This window comes from Grampus griseus, assembly GCF_964374135.1.
Source record: "Grampus griseus genome assembly, chromosome: 11".
Taxonomy (NCBI): Eukaryota; Metazoa; Chordata; class Mammalia; order Artiodactyla; family Delphinidae; genus Grampus; species Grampus griseus.
The window spans coordinates 51628154-51644527 of record NC_139005.1 but is presented as its reverse complement, the minus strand read 5'-3'; the positions used below and the strand labels follow the sequence as shown (position 1 = coordinate 51644527).

The 16374-nt window shown below is 38.9% G+C and overlaps 1 protein-coding gene across 1 annotated transcript in view; it reads left to right on the top strand.

Moving 5' to 3' along the window:
- Positions 1 to 16374, top strand: part of WIF1 (WNT inhibitory factor 1) — a gene marked incomplete at its 5' end in the record, with an annotated part of 86395 nt that overhangs the window by 33274 nt on the left and 36747 nt on the right. The window lies entirely within an intron of this gene.

Sequence of the window (16374 nt, the reverse complement as noted above, 5' to 3'; positions counted from 1 at the left end):
CCCTATCCCACCCCTCCAGGCGGTCACAAAGCACCGAGCTGATCTCCCTGTGCTATGTGGCTGCTTCCCACTAGCTACCTATTTTACGTTTGGTAGTGTATATATGTCCAAGCCTCTCTCTCGCTTTGTCACAGCTTACCCTTCCCCCTCCCCATATCCTCAAGTCCATTCTCTAGTAGGTCTGTGTCTTTATTTCTGCCTTACCCCTAGGTTCTTCATGACATTTTTTATTTTTCTTAAATTCCATATATGTGTTAGCATACGGTATTTGTCTCTCTCTTTCTGACTTACTTCACTCTGTATGACAGACTCTAGGTCTATCCACCTCATTACAAATAGCTCAATTTCGTTTCTTTTTATGGCTGAGTAATATTCCATTGTATATATGTGCCACATCTTCTTTATCTATTGATCCGATGATGGACACTGAGGTTGTTTCCATCTCCGGGCTATTGTAAATAGAGCTGCAATGAACATTTTCTTACATGACTCTTTTTGAATTATGGTTTTCTCAGGGTATATGCCCAGTAGTGGGATTGCTGGGTCATATGGTAGTTCTATTTGTAGTTTTTTAAGGAACCTCCATACTGTTCTCCACAGTGGCTGTATCAATTTACATTCCCACCAACAGTGCAAGAGGGTTCCCTTTTCTCCACACCCTCTCCAGCATTTCTTGTTTCTAGATTTTTTGATGATGGCCATTCTGACTGGTATGAGGTGATCCCTCACTGTAGTTTTGATTTGCATTTCTCTAATGATTAGTGATGTTGAACATTCTTTCATGTGTTTTTTGGCAATCTGTATATCTTCTTTGGAGAAATGTCTATTTAGGTCTTCTGCCCATTTTTGGATTGGGTTGTTTGTTTTTTTGTTATTAAGCTGCATGAGCTGCTTATAAATTTTGGAGATTAATCCTTTGTCAGTTGCTTCATTTGCAAATATTTTCTCCCATTCTGAGGGTTGTCTTTTCGTCTCATTTATGGTTTCCTTTGCTGTGCAAAAGCTTTGAAGTTTCATTAGGTCCCATTTGTTTATTTTTGTTTTTATTTCCATTTCTCTAGGAGGTGGGTCAAAAAGGATCTTGCTGTGATTTATGTCATAGAGTGTCCTGCCTATATTTTCCTCTAAGAGTTTGATAGTTTCTGGCCTTACATTTAGGTCTTTAATCCATTTTGAGCTTATTTTTGTGTATGGTGTTAGAGAGTGATCTAATCTCATACTTTTACATGTACTTGTCCAGTTTTCCCAGCACCACTTATTGAAGAGGTTGTCCTTTCTCCCCTGTACATTCCTGCCTCCTTTATCAAAGATAAGGTGACCATATGTGGGTGGGTTTATCTCTGGGCTTTCTATCCTGTTCCATTGATCTATATTTCTGTTTTTGTGCCAGTACCATACTGTCTTGATTACTGTAGCTTTGTAGTATAGTCTGAAGTCAGGGAGCCTGATTCCTCCAGCTCCATTTTTCTTTCTCAAGATTGCTTTGGCTATTCGGGGTCTTTTGTGTTTCCATACAAATTGTGAAATTTTTTGATCTAGTTCTGTGAAAAATGCCACTGGTAGTTTGATAGGGATTACATGGAATCTGTAGATTGCTTTGGGTAGTAGAGTCATTTTCACAATGTTGATTCTTCCAATCCAAGAACATGGTATATCTCTCCATCTATTTGTATCATCTTTAATTTCTTTCATCAGTGTCTTATAATTTTCTGCATACAGGTCTTTTGTCTCCTTAGGTAGGTTTATTCCTAGATATTTTATTCTTTTTGTTGCAATGGTAAATGGAAGTGTTTTCTTGATTTCACTTTCAGATTTTTCATCATTAGTGTATAGGAATGCCAGAGATTTCTGTGCATTAATTTTGTATCCTGCTACTTTACCACATTCATTGATTAGCTCTAGTAGTTTTCTGGTAGTATCTTTAGGATTCTCTATATATAGTATCATGTCATCTGCAAACAGTGACAGCTTTACTTCTTCTTTTCCGATTTGGATTCCTTTTATTTCCTTTTCTTCTCCAATTGCTGTGGCTAAAACTTCCAAAACTACGTTGAATAAGAGTGGTGAGAGTGGGCAACGTTGTCTTCTTCCTGATGTTAGTGGAAATGCTTTCAGTTTTTCACCATTGAGGACGATGTTGGCTGTGGGTTTGTCATATATGGCCTTTATTATGTTGAGGAAAGTTCCCTCTATGCCTACTTTCTGCAGGGTTTTTATCAAAAATGGGTGTTGAATTTTGTCAAAAGCTTTCTCTGCATCTATTGAGATGACCATATGGTTTTTCTCCTTCAGTTTGTTAATATGGTGTATCATGTTGATTGATTGGCGTATATTGAAGAATCCTTGCATTCCTGGAATAAACCCCACTTGATCATGGTGTATAACATCATACATTTTTAAAGGTTTGTTTATTTGAATGAGGATCCAAAAATAAGGTCCACATATTGTGATTGGTTGCTAAGTCTTTTAGGTCTCTTTTAATCTATGTTTCCCCTCCATTGCTCTCATTTTTAAATTTCTTCAAATTTTTGTTGAGGAGACTAGGTTTTTGGCATATAGAGTTTCCCATAGCCTAGATATTTCTGATTACATCTCTGTGGTGTAGTCATACTTGTTCTTCTATCCTCTAAATTAATAGTTTGAAAAGACATTTCTAACTTGTTTTAAAGCTAAAGAAATAAGGTAATTGCAATTTTGCCTACACAGGATAACCTGAACTATAAACCCACGTCTGCAATAAGCAGAAAAGGAAAAGGTTTTTAGACTATTTTCACAGCCACTGCTCTCCTTTTGAACTCTTCTCCCTATAACCACAGCACATGGCTGATGTCCTTCAGGACTGTGAGAACCCTCTTGATCACACTCCTCCAGCCCCAAACACCCAGAAATCCTCAGACTGCTTCCTTCTACCTATGCGTTCTCCCACTGTCTAGAAACTGCTGCCACACGCCATGAGTAAGGGACTCGCGTATTAATCCTGCTGTTTGTTGAATGCTTACTGTGTGCCAACATTGGCTATCTGCTTTACACACATTATTTATTTTAATCCTTGCAACAGTGCTCGGAACCCTGCGGTTCCTCATGCTTGCCAAAGCCCTGTCAGAGCTTACACACCTGATCTTTCCACTGCCGAAAATGCTGCTCCCTCTTTCACCTGTGTAACTTCCGTGCATTCAGCAGACCTCAGGCGAGCCTTTCTTGACCCCAAGCTAAGTCAAATACGTATTCGCAAAGCTCTACATCTCCTCTGAAGTACTTTATCACAGTTTTAATTATTTGATTAATGATCAACCCCCTTCCAGCCTGCAAACTCCATAAGGACAAAAACCAGATCTGTTTTTACTCATCCTTGGCATTGTAGGCATACAGAAAGCCTAGTGTCTGGCACACTCAGTACATATGTGTTGAATGAATAAGAGGCTAAGATTTTGCCCAAGGCCAGCTAGTAAGTCGTGGAATTAGAATTCGAGCCAAGTTGGTCTGACTGTAGCCTGAGTCTCACCCAGATTCACCCCAGAGTCTGGATGGTGTTATTTGGACTGCTAGCTGTCTCAGCGGAGGGCCAACTCAGAGGCAGCTTAGTTTTCTTGTGTGTGGCCTCATTGTCACCCGTTTCCTGCGGACTTGTGACTGGAATTCCAGTCTACCTCCCTCGATCAAAGCTTCAAGTATACTGGGGCTTCTGTTTCGTTTAAAGTCAGAAATTTCATGACTTGGACTAGACGTGGTAAGACCTGATTTACCTGTTATTTTTAAGGAGATGACTAACTGGACTTAAAGCTTGTATCTGTTTTTTTATAATCATTTTTGAGCCACAAAAAATATATTAAGTCATCGGGGATTCAAATAAGAACAGACAAGATCCTCTGCCTAAGGGAGAGTGGGAAGACAAGTAACTAGATTGTTAGCATAAATACGATAGTAAAGATAAGGAAGAGTACAGGAAAGGAGCATCTGGAGTGGAAGAGTTTTACCAAAGAGGTGACATTTCACCTGAGTCTGGAGAGGTAAGTCAAGGTGGACCTTGCCTGGTGGACAAGGGCAGGGCTAGACATTCCAAGTGTAGAGGAGGCAGCAGGGTTCATGAGAGAGCATGGCAGCTCAGTGGATTCAAAGCTTGCTGTGACCGGATCAGTGCCTCGTGAGGAAAGACATGAGAGAAGAGGCTGGTGTGCAGAGCCCAGTGCAAAGCTGTAGCTGAACTCCTCCTGTGGTTAGAAATTATTAAGGGTTTTACGTGGGAGTGGTGATGTGGTCCAGCTGGCATTCAGGAGGAAAAACTGGATGATAATGTGGATTGGAGGGCATACATCTGGAGGTCATTCATTAATAGGAAGATTTGTTGAGGGACAATTACAGGAGCATGAGTGAGAAATGTCTGAATTTTGGTCGTAACAATGGGAAGGAAAGAAGGAAATAGATTTGAGAAATCAGTGAAAGTTTGTAGAGGTGGGTGTTGAAAGAATAGTCTAAAAAGACTGCCACGTTTAGAGCTTGGGCCACTGGTTACAGGGCACTTGTTGTCTAAAGACATGTAAGTGAACAGGTTCATTGGGAAGATAATGAGTTTGGTTCAAGCATGTTAAGTCCAAGGGTAGATGTCTGGTAGACAGCTGTCGATATGAATCTAGAGCTCAGAAGAAGGGTGAAAACTGGAGATAAAAATTTGGAGATCATGGAAATGTAGGTGTAAATCGAAGACATAGAAACGATTAAGACACCCCAAGAAGAGAGCAGAAGCAAGAAGAGCAGACCAGAAGTAAACATCAACCTTGAAGGCAGTGGTTCTTAACCTTTTTTTTTTTTTTTTTTTTGAGTCATGGACTCCTTTAAGAATGTGATAAAAGCTAGGGTCTACTCTCCCCCCAGAATAGTCATATACATATAAACACAAAAGCTATGGATTCTCTAATGGTGTATGGGCCCACATTCCAAACTCGTTGTAAGGTGCAGTTATAAAAAGAGAAGCATGTGAAGGTCATAGAGAAGGAGACAGAAAACCCAAATTGCTTTTATGTATAGGTCAAAGAGAGAGAGAAGCTGATTGTGTTAAAAAAATTTAAGAGAACACAGGAGAGATTAAGGCAGAAAAGTGCTCAATGGATTTAACAACTTGGAAGTCATCCGTGACCTTTTAGGAAAACATTTTAATAGTAATGAGAGAAAAAAGCCATACTCTAGTGAGCTGAAGACCGATGGGCAAGAAAACCAAGGCCACAAGTATAGCCTCCTCTGGAAACATCATAATAATAGGAAGGAAGAAAGATAGCCTGGTAGGCACAGGGTTGGGTTTTTAACCTTTTCATCACATTATTATAGATGAGAGAAGATGACATTATTGATGGAGCCAGTCTCAGAGGATGTGGGAAGGAAGCAGGATGGAATGTGGATGTGGCCTCTTTGTAGGTAGACGGAGGAAAGTTGAGAGAGTTCCTATCTAGCAGTCTTTGTTTTCATTGTGGATAAGATATTGTCGTGAGTTGAGTGAAGACAGCAGGAATGGGGCAGAGGACTTGGGGGAATCTATGGACTTGTGTGTAGGAGAAGGGAGAAACTAGGGATGTTTAAAAGAATTGCTCAGGGGTCCTCGGAGACGACTGGAGTTAGCCACATAGATGTAGCCAGTCCTCAGATTATGGGTCTTCAGCGTCAGTAGTCTCCAGGAAATTGCTTCAGTGCCGTTTCTCTTTTTCTTAAAGAGGGACGATTGGCGCATGGATGACTAACAATTTTATAGCAGCAAATGTCCAGAGGAGCTTAGAAGATGTAAAAGGCTAATTGTGCTGTATGTTGGAGGCAATGGCTTTTTCTGAAGTATAAAAAACTTTATAGTGGTGACTATTATTTGAATCTTTTGCTAGTAAGACGAGTTCTCTAAAATTTGGACTTTGCAAATCTAATTATGAGGTTACAGATTATTTTTCTCTTTGGCTCTTAGGTAGGAACAGAACAACTGGCCATTGGAGGATATCTTGTCACATAGTATTCTGATATATGAAATTGAAATGATATGAACAAAGAAGTCAAATTAAGGCATATCTCATAACCATTAACAAGTTAGTTTAATGCATTTTTTTTTAAACAATGTTAAGGGAGAAAGTCTTTTTTCTGGGTTTTATCAGAGAAGTTAATACTGTCCATGTGGATTCAATAAAAAAAATAATAAAGAATTGCAGAAGCAATTCTTTACCTGAAGCTTAAACTAAGAAAAATATGACCTAATATTAAATATTTTAAAAGCCATCACTGAGACTATCTCCTGACATTTCTAAGTCCGTTAAAAATTTCAAACACTTTTTATCAATAGAATGTAATAAATATATACCTCTAGAGATAAATTATAAAGAACTCTGAAAGAAATGGAATATTAACTTTGCCTCTTTTGAGCTACTTATATGTACTACCCAAATTTATTGGTACACTTTATAAGTGTCATTCTGCCCCCCAAAAATGTGATACGCTGAAATATACCACCAAGTGAATTATGTGAAAGAGAGTGAGGGGATGAGATACTGATGAAGAATTAAACGAGGTGTTAAGGGTACTCGCGCGGTTTCTAAATTATTAGAGAAATAGCTCTTAGCACATTCTCTCCCACCCACCACCTCCGTTAAGTGAATATCCGATGACTGCTTCTGAAGCTTTAAGAAAAGAAATATTCAAATATAAATCTTGAGATGTGAAGGAAAAAAATAGAAAAAGTATTCCTTTTCCTTTGTCAGAACTGAACTCTCCCTCTCCCGTCTCCTCTAGAACACCTGCAGTCATACTGCTGCTTTATCAGCCCTTCCATGCTCTCCAATAATTATTCTTAGTGTCCAGGAGACGTTGTAGTTGTACTCCGGAGTTCCTCCACACTGTTTTTTTCCCCCATACCGCCTGTATAGACTGTCCCTAGCCCTCAAAGTGCCAGCTGCACCACTTGTAATGATGTTTTCTTTCCTCAGTCCCTTACCTTACCCCACGCAATATCGCCCAATATGGTCCTCCTTCCTACTGCCCAGTTTTTAGGTTGGCACTGACCCATAACTTTACAAATACTTGAATTAGGGCAGGCTTATTCTGAGAAGGAGGTACTTGTCCCAGAAGCCTTGAGGAATAAAAAGAAATGAAGCTTTCAAAAACCCCACTGTTGTCGATGATCTCGGCAGCAGTGAGCGGTCCTGAAGAGAGATCTTAGTTCCGTGCCCAGGAATTGAACCCGGGTAGCCTGGATGAAAAAAACCAGGAATCCTAGCCGCTGGACCACCAGGAGCTAGAGGCTAAAGACAAAGTTTCCCTGGCTCTTATCCCCATTTGAAAGCAAGAATGTTTCAAGGAGGTAAAAACAGGTACAAAGTTTATTATCAGAGACACAGCATAACATGTAGGAGAGCACACAGATAAGGAGTCTGTTTATTTAAGACAGAAGCAAGGCAGAAATACACACCCAGAGAGAAAGGGTATGGAGGTCCTCTCTAATGAGGGGAGGAGCACAGTAAAGAGGTGATTTAAATCACTTATATAGGACAGTCCTTCCGGGTCTTTGTTTACCTTTGGACAATTATCTTGTTCTATTTTCCACACTTGACTGGTCCTAGGATCCTCCCCAACATGTGTGCACAAATTTTTGCTAAGATGGATCCCACCGCAGAGGCCTGTGGGGCATATGTCCACACTTATTATGGGGTGGCGCACCCTCCCTTTTTCACCCCCAAGGAGCTTTCCTGTGCATGTGCAGACAGGGAAGTTTTCCTTGACCTTAGCAGTGGTCATCTTATCTCTTTACTTCAGCAGAGCTCAGCTTCTGGAATGTCTGGTGAGAACAAAGGTTCAATTTTACTCCACCTGACAAAGACCAGCCATCCAGCCCAGGGGCCCATCTATCTCCTACCTTACCAACATTGCTCTTTCCAAGGAAAATTTTGGCAGTCTGGTGAACGTGTGCTGAACGGGGACTGTATTTTGTTCAGAGCCTACGTGGTCTTTATACTGATACTCTTTTTTTCAGTCTTCAAAAGAACTTTAAAAAAACCTTTTCCATTCTCTAATGCTTTGCTTTTCTGCCGCCTTGTTATACCACTCCCTCAAAAAAATTAAAAAGAAAACAAAACCTAACTTTTCGTTTTATCTAATACAAAATAGCAATATAGCTCTCTTGCATTGCTTTCCTATCTTTAGGAATCTTAAAAGAGAGTGACTAGCCAGGGATTTGTCAGATAACCGGGTCTGTTTCTGGTTTGCATGAGCGATGATGGTTCCAAACCCTAGGAGGAAAAAATGGAAAATGTCTTAGATATTTCAGATTCATGTGAAGCCAAACCGTGTGATCTCCTGCCAGTTTTAGTTTACAAAACTCTTGTGGTCCCGGGTGTGTTTACTTGGACTTTAAGTTTTACTATTACCATTATATTCCAATAACTTCACTCCCTCAACCAGCCCACTGACTGTGGTCTACTCTAGTGTGTATAAAAACAATTACTAGAACAGAAGAACTAGGCTGATTGAAATTCTCTCCTTAAAAATGTTAATTTCAATGTCAATTTAATCCAAGCCAGCGACATAATTAAATAACTACTCTGCATGAGAAGGTGCTTTTTCTTTTTGTTGTTGAAACAAGTTCCTCTTAGAGCCAGTTTCAAAAGAAAGCAGGAAAAAAGTCATTGTTGATATTTCAGTGACATTGGCAATTGCATATTGTAACTTACAGAAGGCAAAATTTATGTAAATTTATACAATTTTACAAAATTTATAAACTTTTAAAATTATATAAATTGCATGTCCTTATAAGTATATCTATGTAACTTATAGGAGAGATGCAAGTGGGAAATATGAACCAGAGGAGCGCTGGACAGTCATGATTCAGAACTGGACCTTGTTTACACGATTTGTTTATATTCCTTCTGGGAGACTGATTGCCAAGGTTTTGTCCCCAAACAAGCATAAAACGGTTACAAACTATGCCCAGATTGGCTGGCTATCAAATGTCAATGTTTCTTTGACTGCTCTTTTCTTCTAAAATGTTCTCTATTCTCTATGTATGCTGCGGTGACTGCCACACAGCAAAGTAAAAGAGAATCTTTTGACCCATAAAAGTAATTGAGCAATTGCCAAAACAGAGAAGCTGCTGCCTATCAGTAGAATCAGAGGCGAACGCCACTTCACCACAACCATGTGTTCTGGAACGCAGTGGGCTTACACATCTGGACGTTCCTTGGTAGGTCATTCATTCATTCAGCAAATATTTATTCAATACCTCGTGCTGTGCACAAGGCTGAGTGAATCTCCAATAGAGTTCTGGAAAAAAATATATAATCCCACCCTCAACACAAAGAATCCAAAATGTATATGAGAATACATGATATACACATGTGAAAAGTTTCATAATAATACATGGCGGTACATGTTTAAGGGCCAGGCTGGTTTAAGTCCTATCACAGGTCAGTATAGGCCAAAACACTGGGATACAGGTGTGGCTCCGGTAGGTACAGAGCAGGCCAGTTGAGCTCCATCAGTGTATCCCTGTTGGGGAGTAGTAAGAAACAAAGGAAATGTGGACCCAAATTGTGGAAGGACATTCAGATAGGCTAAAGGCCTTATCCTGGAGATAAAGAGAGACAGGAAAGGATTGTGATGTGGCGAAAGTGATACTAACTCAAAAAGATACATGAGCCCCTATGTTCATAGCAGCACTGTTTACAATAGCCAAGACATGGAAACAACCCAAGGGCCCAACAGATGATTGGATTAAGAAGATGTGGTTTATACACACAATGGAATATTACTCCACCATAAAAAAGAATGAAATACTGCCATCTGCAGCAGTGTGGATGAACCTAGAGAATATTATGCTTATTGAAATAAGTCAGACAAAGAAAAATACTTTGTATCACTTACATGTGGAATCTAAAAAATAACACAGGGACTTCCCTGGCGGTCCAGTGGTTGCGATTTCGCCTTCCAGTGCAGGGGTGTGTGTGGGTTCAACCCCTGGTTGGGGAGCTAGGATCCCACGTGCCTCTCCGCCACGAAGCCAAAACACAAAACAGAAGCAATATTGTAACAAATTCAATAAAAACTTTAAAAATGGTCCACATCAAAAAAATAAAAAATAATACAAATAAATGTATATACAAAACAGAAACAGACTCACAGATATAGAATACAAGCTTGTGGTTACCAAAGGGGCGAGGGAAGGGGGGAGAGGCAAACTAAGAGGATAGGATTAAGAAATACAAACTACTATATATAAAATAGATAAGCAACAAGTATATACTGTGTAGCACCAGGAAGTATACCCATTATCTTGTAATAACCTATCATGGAATATAATCTGCAAAAATACTGAATCACTATGTGGTGCACCTGAAACTAACACAATATTGTAAATCAACTATACTTCAATAAAAAAGTGATGTTTTCATTAGATATATTGGCTTATGTTATGGCAGATATTTTAAAGCGGCAGAGAGGAAGGATATTTCAGAAATGTTACAGTAATGCCACCTTGAAGAAATAAAGGTTGGGTTAGGGTGAGCAGTGGGAATGAAAGGAAGAGACGGAATTGATGTGGAACATGTATACAATGGAATATTACTCAGCCATAAAAAGAAATGAAATTGAGTTACTTGTAGTGAGGTGGATGGACCTCGAGTCTGTCATACAGAGTGAATGAAGTAAGTCAGAAAGAGAAAAACAAATACCGTATGCTAACACATATATGGAATCTAAGAAAAAAAAAAAGGTCATGAAGAACCTAGGGTTAAGACGGGAATAAAGACACAGACCTACTAGAGAATGGACTTGAGGATATGGGGAGGGGGAAGGGTAAGCTGTGACAAAGTGAGAGAGTGGCATCGACGTATATACACTACCAAACGTAAGGTAGATAGCTAGTGGGAAGCAGCCGCATAGCACAGGGAGATCAGCTCGGTGCTTTGTGACCACCTTAGAGGGGTGGGATGGGGAGGGTGGGAGGGAGGGAGACGCAAGAGGGAGGAGATATGGAGACATATGTATATGTATAGCTGATTCACTTTGTTATAAAGCAGAAACTAACACACCATTGTAAAGCAATTATACTCCAATAAAGATGTTTAAAAAAAAGATTACGAAAAGAGAAAGGATAAGATTTTTGTGTCTGGCTATCGGGAGAGGCAAGAAACAACTCTAAGGTTTGGTGCCTTTACTCTGGAAAAATGATAATACTGTCGACAGATGCAAAGAAATCAGGTGGGGATGGTGCTTTGTGAATGAGGCTCCATGCTGAAACAGCACGCCATGACATGGTGTAAATGTTTCGCCCTGAGCATCATTGCTCAGAAGGAAATATTCAGTACTTCAGTCTGTGAAAGTGCGGGAGTTTTATGGCAGAATGTAACGAATGAAGAGCTGAGGCTTGAGTGCGAACGATTTTCTGAGACTGTGAGCTGAAAGGAGACTTAATAAGGACATGCAGGAAGGTCAAGATGTGGGACAAGAATCAGTGGACTGTCGCAGAATCCAAGGATAAGGAGTTGTGAGTTTGAAGGATGAAATTTTGCAGAGAGGTAACAAGAAGAATGCCGAGGAAGAACGTGAGATCTGGCATTTTTGGTCTAGACATTCAGGTGTCAGATTATTTTAAGCATTGGGCATGCTTATTCGTTTTGTTTGGGACTTCAGCATTGAACTATTTTCCTTTCTTGCTTATTTTAGTAGATTTCTTCTTGCATTTCACATACTGTGTAGGAGCTATTTTATATTCCTTTAGTAATTCTCAGGCTCAGGGCCTGGCTAATCTGAACATACTTGTATGCTATAATAGTAGGCTGTTGTGACAATTAAATGAACAGTGACTAGAGTATAATGAACACTCAGCAAAAATTATTGGTAAAATTTCAAACTTTATGGCAGTATGTTCTGTATTTTTTTAATAAATTTATTTATTTATTTATATTTTTTATTTTTGGCTGCGTGAAGAAATGAAGACCTCTTCATTTCTGTGCGTGGGCTTTCTCTAACTGTGGTGCGTGGGGGCTGCTCTTCATTGTGGTGCGCAGGCTTCTCATTGCGGTGGCTTCTCTTGTTGCGGAGCACGGGCTCTAGGTGCGTGGGCTTCAGTAGTTGTGGCTCGCGGGCTCTAGAGCGCAGGCTCAGTAGTTGTGGCGCACGGGCTTAGTTGCTCTGTGGCACGTGGGATCTTCCCAGACCAGGGCTCGAACCCGTGTCCCCTGCATTGGCAGGAGGATTCTTACCCACTGCGCCACCAGGGAAGTCCTGTTCTGTATTTTTAAATCACCTGAGAATTTTGGAGGGACAAATACGATACCTTTATTGTTTAAGTTTTCCCATGAATACTTAGGCCAACATCGTAATGCATGAAGTTAAAAGAGGTTTGAGAGCCATGGTTTTATGAAGAACCTTTGATTCTTAACTCAGAGGTTCCTGCAATTATTGTGCTTATTAGATTAAGTGTATACCATAAACTCAGAACTTCAAAGGTGGAAAAGAAATACTGGATTCTCTCCATTCCTTCCAATGGTTAATGCAATTCTCTGCTTCCTTTCTCCATGTCTACCCAAAAATGAGTGCCAGAGCAAAGGCCTTATGAGTTATCCCATTTTGCTGTTTAAATGATGTCTTCATCTCTTCTGGAAGGAACAACTCTAATATTCAGCCAAGTTGCTTGGAAGCAAGTTAAATGGCTTCCAGCCCTCCTTTCTTGATAATATTTGGGTGTCTTTTATACCTCTCTATGAAAAGAAAATTTACTGCATGGCAAACCAGGCCAGCAAGATTTCTCAGCAACTTAATTTAGAAGTGAATTATTCTTCTGAATAGACCCATTCTTTGTTTGAATACAAGGCAATCCTTTCATGTGTTTCCCAAATAAGCATCCTAGTTACCCCTACCTGAGTTTCCACTAGTGTCATTTAATGTAACAGAATGTACTTTTTCCTAATAGAGGTTTTATGCTCTCCAACATGCCACCTCCCTATTGCAGTTCATGCTCTGAGTTACTTTTATCTCAATAATAAATGTGCAATTTGTGAAACTTGTTCCCAAACTTTAAAGCTAGCTCTCTGTTCTCTTTGGCATAGAATTTAGGTTTTATTTGCCCCCAAATAAGTTCTTCCAGGAGAGAGTTTTGGGACTAAGAATGTTGATTATAAATAAAGTAAAAACAGAAAGTCCTGTCTAGGAGTTATAATATGACATTAATAAATCTATCACCTCTTCCATCAGCCATTTTCTATGATTTTGAGGGAACTATTTAAGCCCTTAAGCTAAATGAGGAATATATTTCATCTCTACCTCATGGTGATGATAATTTATTTGTAAAAATATTTATGTGGTATTGGTGATTTTGATAGATTGCTTTATAATGACAAAGTGAAACTGAAAGAAGTCAGTGTTGAGATCAGACAAAGGGTGGGTCAATTTCTAAGTGGTTTTCAAGTTGGAGTTTGTAAGAAGGCAGTGGACATGAACATGGACAAAGTCCTTTTGAAAAATATATACCAGGTATGAAGAAAATCATATACTTTAGAGATTACAGCATCATCATCTCTAAAAAGAAAGCCAAATAAGTAAAAAGGTTTTCTCTGGCAGCTGCCTTTTGCTGATAAGATCTGAAGAAGAAACTGTTTTGACCAGTTCCTTGTGATAGAACTGTAGTAGAAAAGCCATGATGTTTACTGATTCTCAAAGAAATCAAACGGACATCCTAAAACCTGTAGTGTAAAATCCGTGATTGATAAGATCAGAGTATTGGCTTGCCAGAGAAGTTTATTAAACCTAGCTGCATCCTGTGGCGAGGCCATGCCAATGCCAATTATAAACTCTCTGGAACTGAATATAGCGCATTCGTGCTTCCCAACCTACTTTACGTGACCACACTCAAAAGCAACAACAGGAGACCCAAAGGTTCTATGAAGTTATATTTCTGGACTGAGTGAAATTCTTTCAGTCCCACTTTCTGTGAACATCATCAAAAGCTTTTGAAAGAGACATTCAGAATCTGCTTAAATACCGAGTGTTGTTTTCTGGAAGCACACTTTCAGGGAGACTGCAGGAGATTAAATACATTGTTACGTGAGCGTGGCCCCACTAAATAGAAGCCCAAGAAGAATATTTCAACTCTGATCAGAGATTTATACAAATAGAGCCAATGATTCTCATCAGCCACACAGAACTGAAAGCAGGGTATATGATTAATGTCTGTTGTTAAATAAGTGTATTTATTTCACTATAAAAGTCATGGAACCACATGTGGAAAATTTGGAAAAGAGACGCAGATGTAGAGAAGGGATTTGTGGATGCAGGGTGGGACGAAGTGAGAGAGTAGCATTGACATATATACACTACCATGTGTAAAATAGACAGCTAGTGGGAAGCAGCCACATAGCACAGGGAGCTCAGCTCAGTGCTCTGTTATGACCTAGAGGGGTGGGATATAGCTGATTCACATTGTTGTACAACAGAAACTAACACAACATCGTAAAGCAATTACACTCCAATTAAAAAAAAAAAATCCTACACAGTCATTGTTTTAATCTTGGTGTCTAGTCTTCCATCCTTTTTCTTATTAATGCAAAAAATGATTTTAAAAACTTACTGAAATTATATTAGTTTTTATAAATGCATTTTTAAAATACATCATCCATATAAACAGATTTAATTTATAACGTGAAAGGTATAATTATGGAGCAGCAAATGATAACATTATGTGTTATTTGAAGCAATATAGCTACTGAAATGTTTTATTTTCAACATATTTGCACTCTGTCCACTCAGCTCTTTTCCATTGTTAAATGTACTATAAATACAAATATTTCGAATATTTTGGCATGTGGAATTTCACAAGTGGTTGTTGTGTTATTGTTGCTAGCTGATATTACTGTACTTGGTAATATAAGTAACCAAAAGTTATTAATTACAAGGGCATACAGTGCTAAATCCCTTCATAATACCTACCATGATATGCTTTAGAACAAAAAGGGGAATGACAAATATTATCTAGTAAAGTATAGAGGGAAGCACAGCCGGTAGAAGTCATTTAAAACACCTAGATTCACGAAACGCCGTCTAAGTAGCAGCCCACTTTTAATAGTCGTTGGTTTTCCTGAAGGGACATAAATAATGTTTTCTTTTTCAAAGGAATTCATTCCAATTGAATGACCTTTCCTGATGACACTCTTTTCATCAGAATTCTTGCAATCCTTCCCTTAGACAGGGTAGCAGTTAACTGTCTTATGACCCTTTATCCTCAGGGCCCTCCTAAGTGAATGAATTTAGTAAAATTAATTCACACAACTCTTTTTACCCACCCAGGGAACCTTTCACAGTGGTCTTCTGGAACCACTGCCACAATTCAAAGAAGCGGTTGCAGTGGGAACTTGGTCAGTGAAGGTGCCCCTTCTGACCTAGTGAAAGCTGCAAGTGCTTTTCAACTCACTCCAGGCATGGACAGTGTCCCTATAGCTGCTGAGATTACCCTTTTGCATGATCACCCTCATGGTAAAGCCCTTAATGCCTAATACATTGATATTGTGACTTAAGGCAGAAAGTTGTGTCAATGTCTACCATATATCTCTTATATCTTCCACATTGGAAAATAAATTTTATACTGCATATAAATTTTTATACTACATATAAGATAGGCTGTATTCTTTTTTAAACCTCTTCCTATCCCATGTTTATGTAATCAACTTAATTAACCCATCCAAATTCTGGATATCCTACAGATAACTGCAGAACCTCTCAATCTGCCTATCTTTCATTTCAGAATCTGTGCTATTTATTGATTGTTCTTTATTCTTAAGCAAGAACACATTGTTTCCATCACAAACCGTTTTAATAATCCAGCTGAGAATCAGTTAAGCATCAAAGCTTGAGTGAGATTATACATCACTACTTTCAGTATTTCATGGCCATTCAAGTAGCAAGAATCATTTCTCAACTAGACTCAGTGGGAAAATGAAAATGTTTACAATATAAAGCTTTACGGCTTGTTGTCATATTGAAGAGGTGGTTTTCACATTTTTAGACTTTTCTCTCCATAATTAAATTGAGATGTTAAATATAAACCTTCCAAAGGGAATGATACTGAAAAATGAACATTCACACCAAGATAATTAAATTTTGGAATTTCATGTCTTCTTTTGCCAATAGGTTGCTGCTTTCATTATCACTTACTTATTACATCTTTCCAAATTCTGGTCAAAGACTCATGTCAGATTTGAAAAGAATTAAAGAATAACCCAAGAAGCTCAGGTGGATTTTCTAAGGGCTAGTTGAAGATTGTTTTGACATCACCTGTTTCCTTAAGAGAAGTTTTCTCAATCCTTTTAAGCTAAAAGGCTACCTTGTGAATATCGTGGACATGTGTTATTAATATTTTTAAAGAATCAC